The sequence below is a fragment of the Heteronotia binoei genome, chromosome 1, assembly GCF_032191835.1.
Source record: "Heteronotia binoei isolate CCM8104 ecotype False Entrance Well chromosome 1, APGP_CSIRO_Hbin_v1, whole genome shotgun sequence".
NCBI lineage: Eukaryota > Metazoa > Chordata > Lepidosauria > Squamata > Gekkonidae > Heteronotia > Heteronotia binoei.
Genome location: NC_083223.1, coordinates 243,645,521 through 243,663,131, shown reverse-complemented (window position 1 = coordinate 243,663,131; position 17,611 = coordinate 243,645,521). Strand labels below are relative to the sequence as shown.

The following is a 17,611-nucleotide window of genomic DNA, read 5'->3' as shown; positions in this document are numbered from 1 at the left end:
CCTCAGATTCAGTGGGAGCTCACAGGAGCACAACTCCTGAACCTTTCTGAGAGTTCCTCCTCCTCCTTCTGAGAGTTCCACCTCCTTGTCCATTGAATAGTATGTGCAGCTGCATAACAATCCCTGGATGAGCTCCACCACCTATTTTTCTACAAAATGACCCCTTCATATTACCATTAGGGTTCATGGTGCATTACAAAGTATATGTAGACAGGTGCTTGACCCCAGGGAGCAGAGGAAGAATCACCCAATCACAAATTCTTATGGTTGTTTTCACCAGAGGAAGGGGCATGGTTCAGAGACTTTATGCAAGAGCTGGACTTTGAGGAGAGATCTGAAGGAGAAGGAGGTTGTTTCATGCAGGGGTTCTGGGAGGCAATTTCAGAGAGAAATGTTGGAGTCTTTTAAGAGTGTAGGAGACTTTGGGACAGCTTAGAGTGGCGGAGGAGGATCTGTCAGGGATCGATCAAGATACGAACATCGAGAGAGAAGAAGGGGCAGGGCCATGGCAGGCTCTGAAGCTGAGGACCAGGAGCTTGTTTTGGATAACAGAAAGGGATGGAGCCATGGTAGGGGTTTCAGGAAAGGTGTTGTACAGAGTAATCGGTGAATGATTTGGTGTTGGGTAGATGTGAGAAGGATGAAATGTAATGGTCAAAGGCCAGAAAGGAGGAGTGGTCAAGGCAAGACATGACCAGAGTACAAAGCAAAGTTTTTGTGATGAGGAAGGATTGTAGTCTTGCAGTATTGTAAAGAGAGTATCAGCATGATTTGATGATAGATTGAATGTGGGGAGCAAAGGAGAGTGAGGAGTCAAAGACAAAGAGATTTGTGCCTGTTCATTAGCGAGGATGATGATATTTTCAGTGTTTATTGAGAGTATGTCAAAAGATGAAGCCATGGGTTTTGATGAGGTTGTCTGGGGCAGATAAGCACAGGAGGGGCCAATAGTGACATAATTTTCTAGCAGGAAAGCAGAGCAAGAGTGTCTCCTGTGGGAATGAGCAGTAAAGCAGATAGGGAAAGCAATAGGTTATGACTTTTCCCCTTTGCTACAGGCTTCATAGTCTTTGTCACACAAATTTTTGTTGTGTTCTTATTTCAGGGGTTCAGTCCTCCAATTGCCTGCTGTCCTATATACAATCCCCTCTCCCCCATTAGTAGCAATTGGTATAGCAGCACATGTAGCAGAAGTGCCATTTCCCAGCTGGTATTTCCAGTGGTCAAAGGAGAAATATCGTCCTCTTCTATGTTTCTTTGTGATTGCTTCTGCAGGCCTCTTATAGGTGGGAAAAGGTAGCTACAACATCCTGCAGTGCTCTTTCTTGTGCAAAAAGGCCATTTAAGCTGCCAAGAGGCAAAAGTAGCTTCTTCTCTATTCGGACTGCAGAGATTTAGGCATTGGGTTTAGAAAGCTGTTTTGGAGCTTTCTTAGCTTTGGAGAATCAGAAGCTTGTTAAGTATTGAGAGAGGATACCATTCCCCTTCCCCTTGTACTATTGCTGACCTAACTCCTCCTTGCTCAGCTATTGTTCAAGAAGAAACTTGCAGAATTCCTATAGTTTATCTAGAGAATTTATTCTCTGAAGTACTTGGGTCAAAGAAGGTGTGAAAATTCGAAAAGCATATAGAGTTTTCTAATATAGCACACAGTACACAAGTGTGTGAGGACATTGTAGTATCTTTTGAATCTTTATCAACTAAAGAGTTAATAGTAAACAAATTTAACACATGACCCTTTAGTTTTATTTGATGAAATCTTCAAATATTTTAAGATACACTTCAGAAAAGATGTAATTTTAGATTTTTGACAGATAGACTGAGAAATTACAGATTAGTGTATAGATGGGGTATTGCATTTAGACTCACTTTTAAGATGAAGGGAGTTACACAACAGGTTAGGACAACTGATGAAGCAGAGGGTATTGTTTTTAGGTAAGTTTTCCCCAGTAAGTCACATGCAGCTTAGGAAGGATGGTTAGGATCGGGAGGCGGGGCGGGGTGGGGGATGGCATTGATAAAAACAGCTTAATGGTGGCTGCCTCCACCTTAGCTGCTTTATTCTAACAAAAATGCCCAGAAAGTCTATCAGGGAATCTCTGTCTCTTGTTCAGGTTTTTCTCTTAGTTGAGTTGTCCTCCTTCCTAGCAACATTTTGCTTTTATTCTTCAGTACTAGATTGTACCCATGTACCTGTTTATCTAGCCACCTTGTTAGTTCAGCCTGTGAGCAGAAACTAATAATCTGAATATTTCACAACCCTCAAACCCTGTTCCTTCATGACCCTGCATCATCAAGGTCCTTTCTTTGCCCCCTCTTCCATTCCTTTTTGGTATACTGCACCAACTTATTGGAGTGAGTATTAGTTGACTGTAGTTGTGCAAATTCAGCATCTCTTAGCAGGGAAAATACCCCTGTGCCTGCATGTCTCAGACGGGGGGGGGGGGGGAATGAATGTACCCTGGAAACAGGCAGAGATTCATTCTGGGAAAGTGATGACCAAAGTGGAATGAGATGAAATGTGACAAAAGTACTGGTATAGATACACTTGCATTAATTTTAATAGATAGAACAAGTTTCTAGGTGCCCATGTTTTACAGAATACTCTCATTATATCATGCTTTATTGCAACTTCAAATCTAAATCTTTCTTTGTTTCAAATTTTTTCTATTAAGAATGTTCAGTAGCAATCTTGGGTTTGTAGGCAAGAGACCACAGTACATTTTAGCAGATTTAGGGATTTTTCAATTTCATCTCCATATCAGATGGAGGGAGGGTGTGAACAAAGGACATCCTGGGTCATTTTTATCACAAACTGAAACTTGAAGACGTCAGCTCATGATTGGGGAAGTGTGTGAACAATTTGAATTTCATGCCTCAGGTACCAAGTTGTCTTGAGCTAGTCCTGGCAACGCAACAAGACATCATGGACAGGAGTCACTGGATGGATGGTCCAGCCAAGATATCATCAGACATTCTGCCAGCCCCTTTTTCATAGGCTATTGCTATTTTTTCTGGGCTGTAGTGGAAAGAATTAATGCCTAACATTGGGAAGGCAGGTTGCTGTGTTAATCTGAGGACCACAAATGTGATAATGAAGTACGTATGTCATATAGAACCAGCTTTTGTTTGTGAAAAAGTGTTTGCAGTGGGAAACAAAAGCTGAGAAGGAGATTGGATTTGCATCTGAAAAGCAACCAGGTAGGCAGTATTCTTTATAAACAACAAACATGTGTTTAATGCTGCTTTCCTATTTATAAAAAAAATCTAGTGTAATTTCTTTTAGCACAGTGTTATGGTAATGAAATCATGTGGCATGCTGAAGGGAAACAGATGTTGAAAAGACATAGATACGAATGCCCCACAATGTCGTACTTTGCTCATTTAGAACTTGGTAGCTCATCAAAATACAATTTTTGTTCTGTTCTTATTTTTTTTAAACACCCCTCTGTGAATGACACCATGCTGGATCAGTCTGTGCTTGGCTTATTGGATGTGCCCTTCATTTGCATTCCAGAATGTTAATGTGAAGTTTGATTATGTTCAGTTGTCTGTATGTAATAATGCTGACCCAAATTCAAAAACTTCCTTTTCCTAGGAAAATTGCCAGGTACTGGTTTTTACACCCCGAAGTAGCTTCCAGTCTTTGGTTGCTAGGCAGATCACATGGCCAGATCCTGTTCACCAGCAATAAAACTATTATAGTGGAATCACATGAAGGCTACAAAGACATACAGCAGCACAAAGTGCTACTCGCATCTGTTAAACATCATAGTCAGTCCCATCATTTACCACATCTGGGGTGCTTACCTCTCCCAATACTGCGTATTCAGTGTTTTGCTGTGCTTAGGAGTTGGGAATAGAGAAATTAAACTGACATAAATCAGGCATAAGGAACAAAAATTCTAAAAAGCCTCTAGGGAAATGTCTTAGCCTTTCTGGTTATCTCATCAGGGACCTCAGAGTAGCCATCTTCAAACAGTAACCCTCAATGTGACAGAACAGGCATTTTTTCCAGCAATTGACTGTCACTCAAGGCCTGAATGGGGATTACTGGCTCTTCTCATAGAGTAAGAGCTGAAAGTCAGAGTGTTTCTGTAACTATGACTTCTCCATGCATAATCCTTAATGGACTTCTGATTCAAAGGCCACAAAGAGCAGCTGCCAGTCACAGTAGACAGCACTAGGCTAGATGGACCTTTACGGGTCTGATTCTGTATTAAGGAAACTTTGTAACCCCTGAATAAATTATTTTACTAATACAGCTTTCACCTATTGGGGTTAATTGCTGCCCTGCCTTTCTCTCACCCCTTTTTGCGTCTGAGCAGTGGAAAATATGAAACGAATGCAGCCTACAAAGAGAGAGGGGGATGAGATGACAAAAAGCTTATGCTGCCCCTGCGTGGGGTTTATAGTCAGGATGAGTGAAGTTTGAACAAAGAACGCAGTAGCTGGGGCTGTGAGTCAAGTAATGTCTCTTAATAATAGAGGGATCTGTAAAGCAGCAGAAGCAAGAAAAATCCTGGGTGCAGAAATGTGGCAAACAAGTAACTGTTCTAGCTGAAAAACAAGCAAAAAGATGGGAGCTCATCCACTGTCACCTTTTGCCTCTCTCTTATTCTCAGCAGTGCAGATTCAGTTTAGTTCAGTTTGGTAAAGTCCTTGTGAGCAGGAACCACTCTTCCTCTTTTTTTGTTTATACTATCCTCTAGAGCAAGAGCATTCAACATATTTGTTACGAGAGCCAGATCTGACATAAATGAGACCAGGGCCAGGCCATGGGCGTCATAAAATGCAATGTCAGGTAACAGAGATATACACTTTATAAAGGACACAAACACAATTAAAAGATTTTTTAAAAAACAAACTTAAAATATGCTTAAAAGATTAGCACTCTTGCAATATTTTGTTTATTTAACAGTCTCTGATAACTGACACCTCTTGCTCTGAATTATTGCATCAAAATCTGGAGACAATGCCCTGTTGTTCAGGTGTGTGTGTGTAAGTTGCAAACCTACTTTTGATTTATTGACATTCATTGCAAAAATCTCATGGTGAATGCTTTGAGCCTAGACCCAGGGGAAAACTTAAAATGGCTGGGCATTGTGAGCTTTTGTACATATGTTGCTTCATGTACTGGTCAGCCAATGGAGAATATAGAGGCTTTGCTCTGTCGCTCCTGTGCAATTGAGTAAGCCTGGCAAAGCAAGCTGTGATGCAGAGGGAAGCAAGAGAGAGAGAAGGAAGCAGATGACAGTGAGGTGCTCATGGGCCTGATTAGAGCCCTCTGGGGGCCTGATCCGTCCCTTGGGTTGCGTATTTGACACCCCTGCATAGAGCCCCATACTGTGATTGGAAAAATAGTACATCTTCACTGTCACAGTGAGCACTGAGGAAAAGCAAAACTTAAACTGTTGCTTTGAGCCAAATGGTGCTTTTCTGTGGTGTAGAGATGGAAATGAGGACTGGCATCCCTGATGCCGTACCAAAGGACTTTCTGATCCCTGTCTGCTGACTTCATTCTGACAACCGTGCCCATAAGGGTAAATTGCTTGTCTCACTGTTGCAGCATTAACTGCTCTCTGCTTGACTTGTGTTGGCCACCACTTGAAAGGCAGACTTCCAAAATGAAGATCTCAATATGTGGAACAAATATGTGTGAGCAGAACTGTGTTAGTTTTATACTGGTGTGTGTGTGGGAAAGCCTTTCTCTTTTTTTTGCTATCATCTTCAGCAAAACTAGTTTAATAGTCATTTCTGCTTCCCCCCCTCCCCCAGCCATAGAGGTACATGTAATGTCATCACTTAGGATGGTGATCGTTTTTGATCTGTTGAGTCAGATATGAGAATCATCTTATGAACAGTTACCTTCTGGGGAAATGATAGAAGAGCCTACAAGACAGGGTGTTTTAGCAGGAAGCATTTGAGTTGACGTACCATGTTGCTGATAATTAATTCTGAGTATTTGTAGGGCTCCAGAAATGAATGTGAAGTGATACAGGTGGAAGAGAATTTCTCTAAAAGACTTTTGGGGGGCACATGAACTTTTTTTTTAATTGTTCAAAAGTTTCTTTCAGTGTGAAATTGAGAATGTATAGAGGGATGGCCCTTGACTTGGAATCACATGGTTTCTTAGTGTGACTACATTCGTGGGTAGCTAAAAGAGCAACAATCTCTTTTGTTAACTTGGTCAGAACTGCAAATCCTGTGCAGCTTCCATAATTCAGTTAACTTAAAAACAAAACTGGGACAGATAACTTCTCCTAACACTGTTTTGGTGTAGAAAATCAACATGGGAAGGAGAACAGTAGGTGCTTCTCCCTCTGTACTGTGGTCCCAAGCCAAATTAGGCTCCCACATATTTGTAAAACAATGTTCCCTAAAACTGTTGTGTGACTTAAAAACAAGTGGGGTCTGGAGAACCTGGACCTGACTTGTTAAAAAATATATCCTGTAGTGTTCCCCTGAGCATCACTACATCTTGTGGTTAGGAACTGCATAACTAAATTATACTCTGTTGAAAGAAGTACATTTTTCAATAAGTTGTGAGCCCATCACTATTCAGTTTTATGGGACAACTCATACTGGAACAAGAGAGGGAGAAGAATGTCCTTGTGACCATTCTATATATGCTATCTCCACCTAAGCTTCCCCCCTCCCACCCCACCCCCCCACAATTTTTAACACTGAAAATATCCTATGTGTTGCTATCCTGTCATTGGCTATATTTGTGGCCAGTTCATCTTGGGAACTTTAAAAGTTGAAAACTGAATGCTGGAGAGCTGACATTATATGCTTCATGGAAATTGAAACCTGTTCCATTTAAATGGAATATATAAATGGAAGCCTATTCCATTTGGGTAGCATGCTGTTGTATTCTGCCCCAGTGATGCAGTGTCTACCACCTCCATATTATTTGGGTCCATTAAAACACACAATAACTTCATTGTCCTCTGTTTTGAAAGTGCAAGATGCTTTACCTCTGTTATCCTGCATTGATAAAGGGGCAATTTCCGTTAACTGAAGTGGAAAGGAGCTTGGCACCAGGTACTCACTGGTTGGGGTATGAGACAGAGTCCTGCATCATTAGTGGCTTTGCATCCTCAACATGTATGTGTGCCTTGACCATTTTGTGTTTCAAAAATGAGATGTTTCTGCCTATGGTGGATTTAGTGCTTGGTTTAAAACAGTTTGAGGCTTCTGTCCACTGGACTATATCTGCAGGCTCTCTTTCAGTCCACTGTTGTATTTGAATGCATGGTATAGTCTCCTTTTGAAATGTGATCAAATTTTTGTGGGGGGTTTTCAATGTTTTTCAATGCACATTCGTTTAGTTTCTTCTTCCATTCCTTTGTATCTGGGCATTTCTCTGCTTTCGGTTTTGTTGTAAATATTACTCCTGCCACCTTCACCATATCAAATTTCTGTGGTTTTTTTCCAATGTTTTTAATTTTATTCAACTGCTAACATATAAACAAAAAATATAAACTGTAATCATTTGTTTTCAGAATCATACATTAATATAGAACTTAAATTTACATTTAATATTTCAGTTCGGTTTAGATATCTTTGTTTTCCAGCTGTCGTCATATTGAATAATATTTTATTATGAACATTATTACCTAAATCTTTCCTTCTATCATTCTCTATTTTAATTTAATTTTTAATTTTCAACTATATAATTTGAGGGGGGGGGGGGAATAAACTTTTCTTGAAATTCTGAAGTCAGTCTGTTATGTATAAAAAGGTGTTGATTTTGCTGTTGTTGCATATTCGTTTAGTTTATTCTTCCTTTCCTTTGTATCTGGGTATTTTTCTGCTTCCAGTTTTGCTGCAAATATTACTCTTGTCACCTTCACCATATGCTTAAATAATTTACTATGTATTTTTGTAATATTCCTTAGTAAGATATTTAATAGCATATTTTTGGATCAATTGCAAAGAAGGAAAAGACTGTAGATTAATACCCTGCCCTCCTCTCTAAATCAGAGTCTCAGAGTGGCTTACAATCTCCTTTATCTCCTTCCCCCACAACAGACAGCCTGTGAGGTGGGTAGGGCTGAGAGAGCTTTCCCAGAAGCTGACCTTTCAAGGACAACTCCTACAAGAGCTATGGCTAACCCAAGGCCATTCTAGCAGCTGCAAGTGGAATCAAACCCGGTTCTCTCAGATAAGAGTCTGTGCACTTAACCACAACACCAAACCAAACTCAATATTTTTTGCATTTCTATCCATTATTTTCTTGCTTTCTTTCATGTTTACCACATGTGATAGAATATACCATCTAAAGAACATTTTATACCAGTTCTGTTATTATTTGATAGTCAGTAAACTTTAATTTCTTTATTTCATAGATTTTCCCATTGACTAATGTGTATGTTTTCTCCAAAATTTTGTATTCATTTTGTCATACATTTTAGTTGCTCTGTTTCAGTATCATAGGAGCCCCATGGCGCAGAGTGGTAAAGCTGCAGTACTGCAGTCAGAATCCTCTGCTTACGACCTGAGTTTGATTCCATTGGAAACTGGTTCAGGTAGCTGGCTCGAGGTCGACTCAGCCTTCCATCCTTCCGAGGTCGATAAAATGAATACCCAGCTTGCTGGGGGGAAAGTGTAATGACTGGGGAAGGCAATGGCAAACCATCCTGTAAAAGGTCTGCCGTGAAAATGTTGTGAAAGCAGCATCACTCCAGAGTCGAAAATGGCTGGTGCTTGCACAGGGGACCTTTCCTTTTCCTTCAGCATCATATTGCAATAACATTTTATAAATTTTTCCAAATAAGTGCTTTAAATCTTCAGTGATTAATTGTTCAAATTAATAGTTTTTAGTCAACCCCCCTCTTTGCTATTTGTTCTTTCAGTTTGAATACCATTTGATGGTATAACAACCACAGGATGTCTTTTCCTTCATCTTTAACTGCTTGCCAGGATATTATTATTCCTTTTGTATCCATCATATGCTCATAATTTATATAGTCAAATTTCGTCCTTGTACTATTGTCAATGTAAATGTCAACTGGGGATGTCAATGGCTAACTGATCAAATTTTGGAAGCAGGTGGCTGTGCAATGGATGGCTCATGGTGGTTTTCAATGCCTTTCTGCTGTTGCAGACTCTACCACTTGGGTGTGAAGGATAAGGGGTGTTGGACAGTAATGCCCAGAGAACAAATTGCTACATGGAATGAGTGATCACTGGTGGTGTTTCATAGGTACTTGTAATGTGTAAAATTTGAACACCTTCCTGGCCAGTTGCTGTGCAGGACCTTGTCTTTCAACACTAGCTTGGCAGCTAATAATTTTCATACTTCTCACTCCTATAGCACGTTCCCCCAAGTGGATCTTAAGTGCTTGGTAAATACCAGTCAATTAAGCCTCCAGGGCTGAAGCCAGATAGGCAGGCATCTGCGCAAAGGGTTTGCTCATGGGATAGGAAAACATGAAATTCCTATCAGGACTGTCTTTTGCATTCATTTAGCTTGCATTGATGGCTGTCATTGGACAAGCATTGCATATTCCTTGGACATCCTGGCCATGGGCAAGGAACTTTTGAATGTGTAAATCACTAGTAAAGCTACTATTCAATTTCTGGACTCCCAATTGTACTTTCATTTCCTCTGAGCTCCAGTTTGCTATCTACTGGAGATAAAGGTGTCTCCATTCAGAATATTTTTCAAAGGTCAGAACCATATTGGGATTGTAATATGGCACAATTGTTATCGACAACCTTGTGTTTAAGCATTGTGGACAACAAAGGAATGGCTTCCAAGCAAGTTCTCCCAGGTGCTCATTTTCTTGAGGAGACAACCTATGCACAAGAGAGTTTGGTGGCTGATGCAAGAAACCCCCAATTTCCCACCATGTTAAATATATAGGAATTTAATTGTGTCCTAAAATACACTGCTTCAAATGACTGCCTCACCTTGCTTGCTGGTATTGTGACATAGTGACATATAATCTGCTTCTAATGGTATCCATAAATGTGAAATTGTCTTTGAAACATGTCTGCATGTGCTGTCTTGCACAGGTCTGATACGGCCTTTCAGTGCAAGGCATACTGCATTGGTACTGGGTCTGTTTCTCTGTTACCAGTGCTAGCATGTGGGGAGCTTCAGGGTCTGGGGTTGTCATGATGCTTCGTTATAGCTTTTTAGAGGGCTTTTCATTGCACATTTATTTCAGAGCTTACTGTTAGCCACTTTTACATTTACGCCAAGGTTCCTGCCTGGTCAAGTGGTTCATGTAGGGCCAAAGCACAAACTGATTTCCTCACATGTCGTGGCCATTGGGTTTTTAAAAAAATGTTTGAAGGCTGACAAATTTGTATTACAACTATGGTTCTTTTAAATATGTGATACCAAATTTGAGCCCGTAGGCAATTCGGAATTCTGAGAGAGTGTAGGAGTGCCATCATCAAGAGCCCCGTAGCACAGAGCGGTAAAGCTTCAGTACTGCAGTCCTAAGCTCTACTCACGACCTGAGTTCGATCCTGATGGAAGGTGGGTTCAGGTAGCCGGCTCAAGGTTGACTCAGCCTTCCATCCTTCTGAGGTCGGTAAAATGAGTACCCAGCTTGCTGGGGGGAAAGTGTAGATTTTTTTATGATTATTATTTATTTTAAAACATATATAAAAAAAGAACAATAGTTACACATTATCACCAGAATAGGCAACATATTTTCTATTACAGATGATATAACCATTGGGTACATAATATGAAGAAGCTGTTCCATACAGATCAGGAAAGTATAATTGTCTTATGTATTGCATGTTTGTTTATTGACTCTTACAGAGCGTCCACATCAATTCTATCTAAAACTGGGTACCATTTTGCGTAAAACTTTTGCGCTGCCTTTATAGGATCATGAGAATCTAAATCTGCAGTAATTTTCTCCAGTGCAATGTACTCCCATACTTTGAGCAGCCAACATTCCATACTTGGAACCTGAGGCGATTTCCAGTTGTGTGCAATAGTAGCTTTGGCCGCTGTTATGAGGGAGATAAGTAGCAAGATTTTGGATGGTGAAGCATCAACTCTTTGCCAGTTATTTAGAAGAATTATGTAAATTTGCCTGGGTATTGATACCTCAGAAATTTGCTCAATTTGGGGCAGAACCTTGCTGCAGAAGATTTGAATTACCAGGCAATCCCACCAGCAATGGATGGGGGAAGCGACAACACCACATTGCCGCCAGCAGAGCGGGGAGTAGAGGGGATCTTTGTGGGCAAGGGGAAAGTGTAGATGACTGAGGAAGACAATGGCAAACCACCCCGTAAAAAAGTCTGCCATGAAAACGTCGTGATGCAACATCAACCCAGAGTCGGAAATGACTGGTGCTTGCACAGGGGACTATCTTTACCTTTTTAGTAGTGCCATCATAAAATAGCTGCCATGGAAGGAGACTTCTACATTTTTGTTTCTCCAGTGGTGTAGACTGAAAATGTGCCATTTTAAATATGTATGTGCTTATAACTACTGGAGAGTGGATATTTTCTGTTTCCCAGTTTCCTTTCCCATACAGACTTTTAAAATTAAAAGAGTTAAATATTTGTGTGGTGGAAACTGCCTCAGTTTTTGAAGAGAGTAAAGAAAATGATCAGGTAATAGTGTAAATGCCTGCGCTTATAAATATGTGGGCAAGTGAAATAAATTATGGTGGGCTGCTTTAGTTATCTGTAAGTCTTTGTGGAATCTGGAATCCTGATAAGGGAGATTAGTTGAAGCCAGTATCATGTATGGTGGATTTCATTTTGGGTGGGTGAGAAGGTATCCTGCTTCATGAAGCTGGTGCTAGGAAGGTAGGTGGGTTTCCCTCTCTTGGGCTGAGGAGGTATAAATACTAAGGATGGGCATGGACCAGGAAAAAAATGGTGGTTCTTGATGGTTCGTTGGGTTCCACGGACCATGAACTTTCACAAACTTTTCTTTTTGCTGCATCAGTTTGTGGTTCTTGATTCTCGGAAGTGGTAGAATGGCTCCCATTCAAATGAGATGCCATACTCACAGGGAGTCTTCAGTAGGCTCTCCTTCACCACCACCCTCCAAGTTTGGTAAAGATTGGGCTTGCCCAGCAGCAAGCAGTTCTTCTCCTAACTCTCACTTGATGACTAACTCTCTTCCTTCTGCAAAGTGAAAACAGCTGAGTTAAGGTGTGGTGTATATATACAATGTGTTCCCATAGAGCAGAATGGGAGATCTGAGGTTGGCTGCCAGAGCTGCCAATCAAGCTATAGACAAGTACTATGGGTGTTTCTAGGGCACTCCACAAATCCACCCCCAGAGTTGCCTAGGAATTGATCGAATAGGCACCAGGCAGTCTTGCCAACAAACTGCTCTAACAAACCACCCAAATCTCCATGGAAAAAATGGTGGTTCATTGTTTGTTCAGAAAAGGCACAACCAAATGAACCACATCAAAATGAACCACGAACCAGCCGGGTTCCAGTACAAATTCAGTTTGTTTTGTGGTTCATGCCTATTTCTAGTAAATACTCAATTCTTTCTGCCTTTTAGTCAGTAACTGTCTCATTTCTCCCCCTTCAGCTGCTTGCAGAGATGTTGATGCGCAGTATTGTCAGACAAATACACGCATGCACACGCACACACCAAAATAATGAGTTACAGGTGAGTTCAGGCACCTGCTACCCTTTATGCTGTGTTGTCCTGGAGCAGGCAGGGCACAGAATGGAGTTGCGCATTCAAGGTATAAGCTAGCCAAGATGTAAGCACAATCCAGTGTAGTGTGGTCAGAGTCCACTTCCTAGGTGACAGTGGTACAGATTCAGTGATAGAAGTAACTTCATGCCAGCTGGTGCCCCACATGACCTTCCCTTCCCTCCCTGTCGCTCTTGCAGCTGCAGCCCTCCCTTCCTTGCTACTTGCATAGTGCTCGGCCAGTGGCAGAAACAGTCCCAGCCTCCCACTGGAGTTAAAGGGCCTGTGATCACCTTTTAACTAGTGAGAAGGGCTGGCCTTTCTCCACAACACTGCCCCTTGCCGCCCATATGGCAAGGGAGGAGAGATGGAGGGAGCGAAGGCAGTGCGAGAGCGAGAAGAGCGGTGGGAGAGCAAGAAGGGTGGCAGAGGTCCTGGGGCTGGTTCAGGGACCCAAGCTGGGCCTCCCCCCCAGAAGTTGGGGGACTGTGCCCCCACGGACTCCCTTGTAGCTATGGGCCTGCTCCTCCTTACTATCTAGACCCAGGTGTCTCTGGGCTGCTAACTCTTTCATCTATGCTCTAATGGCTCTGGGGATGAGGGAGGTGAGGTGGGGAGCTCTCTGGTTCTGGGCCATGGACTTGAACAGCTGAGAAGCTACTGTCAGGCTGTGAGTCGCAACTTGATAAGGTTACAGTAACTTTCTGCAGCAGGTCATCCTCAACTAACTGCGAGCTGGGGCCTTCTTTGCCTGTCTATTCTTTCTCAGAGATTTCTGCCTCTTCAGGGCTGGCTGTGATCCACAACATGAAGCTTCTGGCCAGATTTTGTGGGAAGCAGCTGGAGCCTGGCACTTCCCTCTCCATCACCATGACCATCATAAGCTTTTCATCCTACCCATTGCCTTTAGTGCCCTCAAAACCAGCTGGAGGAGTCCAGTAGGATAAAAGGTAGAAAGGCTCTAGGAAGAGATGCAGATAAAGGGAAAGGAGGAGAGTGAAAAGTGACAGTAAAGAGTAGAAAGGAGCATGCAGCACAAAAAGCTGCAGGAAACTTGAAAAGAGCTGAGGAAAGAGTGGGGAAGGAATCAGGAAATGAGTCAGCAAGGAAATGCAATATTAGGTGCCGTAGGTTGGCACGTTGGGGACTTGCTGTTTTGAAGTGTGGAAAGATACACAGTGTAGGTGATCCTTAAAAGTAGAACTGTAGGGTTGTGTTTAGTTCTTGATTAGTGCTGCTCAGAACCCTGAGAAGGAACCCTTTGCACAATGCAATTGCATACATCCACTAGATTATTTTTTCCCTAGGTGTTGTACAATTTAACAGTGCCAGTAGCTCCATCTGTCAGCATCTCTGTAATTCTCAGCCTGGGGGAAAATAACAGCAGTGTTGGTTTAGAGGATTATGGGAACCTGCTTTTGATTATAATCAGGAAGCTCCTGCTAATAATTGTGCCATACTGAGGCAGCAGTTTGGGAACTGCCAGTCAAGGATCAGTGCTGAGGAAAACTTGCATTTGCTGTTTATTGAAATAGATTTCATGAAACAGGTGAGATGAAACAGGAGCAGAGTTTGGCTTGGAAGTAGTGACACCTTTGCTCACCCAGTGACAGATGATCTGGATTCTCGCTCTTTACCCACTCCACCCTTAGGCAGCGTTGCACTTGTTATCTTTGGCTGGTAACTGATGTGGCTCATTTCACATGGACTGTTGATGCTTTCCCGTTAATGGGAGGTCAAAAATTCCACTTAAAAACCCAAGTCAGAACTCTGCCTTCTATGTCTCACTGTAGCTCTTTACTTAATGGATTGTATATTACCTCTTGCCTTTCTACATCGACAGGTGGTTTCAGTTCTTGGTAACCTGAGATTTCCATACCAGGCACTTCAGTCAGTGAACAATGAAATACTTGGGAGGGGAATTCTATAGATGTGTTCTCTTGGCTTACTAAGTGTGCTGTTAATTTCTTTTAATTGAGACTCTGCTTGCATTTGCACAGATAGAAGCCATTTGGATGATGGCAAGCAGAACAATAAATCACAATTGCCCAAGTTGGAACTTTTCCAGCCTTTGACATTATTTTGGGAGCAACTCCCTAATTTGATGTTTCACTACCTATGGATGCAAGAATAATTGTCTGACCTAACAGTTTCCCCATGATCCACTCCTGGAACTAAGGAGACGTCCCACCCTGTGACTATAGAATTTTCACGACTACCAGTAACGGTTGGCCAGACTTCTACAACAGTTTTAGCTTCTAAAACAATTCTAAAATGGAGAGCCAGTTTGATGTAGTGGTTAAGTGTGCGGACTCTTATCTGGGAGAACCGGGTTTGATTCCCCACTCCTCCACTTGCACCTGCTGGCATGGCCTTGGGTCAGCCATAGCTCTGGCAGAGGTTGTCCTTGAAAGGGCAGCTGTTGTGAGAGTCCTCTCAGCCCCACCCACCTCACAGGGTGTCTGTTGTGGGGGAGGGAGATAAAGGAGATTGTGAGCCGCTCTGAGACTCTTCGGAGTGGAGGGCGGGATATAAATCCAATATCTTCATTTTCATAATAATCTTCTACAATAGTTTCACGCATCCCAGGAGAAGTAGTGTCAAAGGGTCCCTACTGACAGTTTTGGGGTTCTCCATAACTCCTTGTCTCCTCACAACAGAAACAGTTCCATTGTTTGTCCATTGCAAAGGCAAACACTCTTCAACTTAGAGTGACAACTCTAGGTGAGGACAAAACCCAAACTGAAGCCAGGACAAGGTTCTCTTCTTGCTTGTATCTACCAGTCATTCCTTCCTTGAGCAACTTTTTTAAAATATAAGGCAAGTAGAGCACCAAGTGACAACAGGAGAACTTTATTAGACTGAAGTAACCTAGCCATTTCCTCCATATTCAGCCTGTAAGCAGTATATTCAGGAGCCCGGTCTAGAAGGATCTGCTGAGGAAAGAGTTTCTCATTCATATCCCCCATATACCCCTAATCAGGTGGTGGGTAGGTGTTGCAAAACACCCCATCTTTCACCCCGCCTGCTTTATTCCTTGCCCATTTCTATGTATTTCCCATTGGTTGTGCTAGAACATGATCCAGTGTATGTCTGTGAGGTTAGATCTCTTTCATCCTTTGCTCCTGAGGAACTAAGACAGAGTAAGAAATCTGTGCTGATCCCAGGCCTTCCTGCTGTACGTACCATAAAGACTGTGTCCGCTAGAGCATACTGAGTTTCGAGTTAGCAAGCATGAATATTGTTCCAAGCAATTGGATGATAAACTGTTTTAGCTTCCTTCTTTCTCCCCCCCCCTTTAACCCCCCCCCCCCTACTTTCGTTCTTAGGAACTGGGTATCTTGTCAGTCACAACCCCATATCCTAAGAGCAGGGCATGTAGAGCAAGGGAAGCACATGGATTGTTTGTCTGCAAAACCATGAACACTCCAATGATGCCCTCCTTCTGATGCCACATCATCAAGATTGAGTAATCATCACCTTCAGACTCAGAGGCCTTCTTTTGAGCTCTCAGGGTCAAATAATTTTCTAGTGAACCATCAGAGTTATTTTTAGGATAGTTTAAATTGTTTTGGCTTGATGGTGTTGGCAAGGGCTGTTGCAAAATAAACTGGATTTACAGTTTTTTTTAAAAAAGCAGCAGCCCTAAATGTATTACATCAAGGGTCTGAATGGAGCCAAAGATTTTAGCTAAGCCGGCAGTTCTGTTCATAACTTCCTTGTATTTTATTGTACTTACAGGCAGTAGTGTCAAGGTGAGTCTTCTTGTCTTTTCTCAAAATTAGATTTGGGGGGGCAGGGGGGGTTTGACACATTTTGTAGCCCTGATCCTGAAAAAACACTCCTTTTGACCAGAGGGACCTTGCATCCATTAACAACGTTTCAAGTCTTGTCTGGATGATTTTGTGGCCTTTATGAGCACAGCCAAAAGTTTTCATCTTGGTGTAATAATTTCTGGTGTGAATTTAAATTTTCTTGAAGATGAGCCAAGATTATAAACAAGCAGTGAGTTCAGTACAGTGGAAAGTCTGAAGGAAATGGGTGAGCAGCAAGGGAAAGTTGAGTCTAAAATAAACGTGCAACTCTTGTACCCAGAGCAGATGAGTTTTGCAGTCCCGGATTTCTAAAGAGCCAGAATTTTCCTCCTAGCTGCATTAGCTTTGGCATCGCTTTTTACTTCAAATATGCCAAATGAGAGGATGAAATTAGATTTGCAGTCATCCCCACTGGGCTGCTGGTTCCTGACCAATGGTTCTCTTGTTCTTCATTACATTGTCACTTGTAAATCAGGACAGCTGACTGTGGTTTCCACTGCCACTGGCGCAAAAGGGAGGGGTATCAATTTGCAATGGTACTACCACTAGGAAGATCTCTGGCTCAGAACAAATCCTTTCAAGTTACTCTGAACAATGCTTTCAAGTGACTCGAGCACTGGCACAAATAGGATGGGGTGCTGCATAAGGAATTGTTTCAAATAGTTTCAGAACTGGGTGATTTGAAATGTTACATCTCAAAGCTGCAAGCCTGGAGCCTTCAATTGCAGCAAAAGTTGTCTTGAGTTAAAGGAGTGGCTTCTGTCTGCCATTAGTGATGGGCATCGACTGCATCGACTGTGATCCTGACCTCACTTAATTGGTGGTGGTTTCCTTTGAAGGAGCTGAGACTTTCTTGCATGTTAAACATATTTAGAATTGCAGTCTTAGTCTCTGTAGGGTCAGTTGCTAGGGATGTATCCACACCCACACAAATGTCCTACTGGCAAGGTGCTGGCAGGATCCATCTGTGAAAATCGAAATTGATAAGAGTATTAATGAGTACAATTTCTATTCAGTATTTTTATTCCGTGTTGTTTTTTTCTTTTTAAAACACAGTTGTTCGTTGAAGACCCTGTCAGGGGATCTTAATCAGACACTTCTCCAGCTTCTAGCTTAGACAAATGAATAAGATGAGTAAAGCTCA

General features: G+C 42.0%; 1 protein-coding gene across 4 annotated transcripts in view; it reads left to right on the top strand.

The window, feature by feature from the left end:
- The window catches only part of NCOA1 (nuclear receptor coactivator 1), a 270,074-nt gene that overhangs the window by 123,737 nt on the left and 128,726 nt on the right, over positions 1–17,611 (top strand). The gene's annotated exons all lie outside the window — the stretch shown is intronic.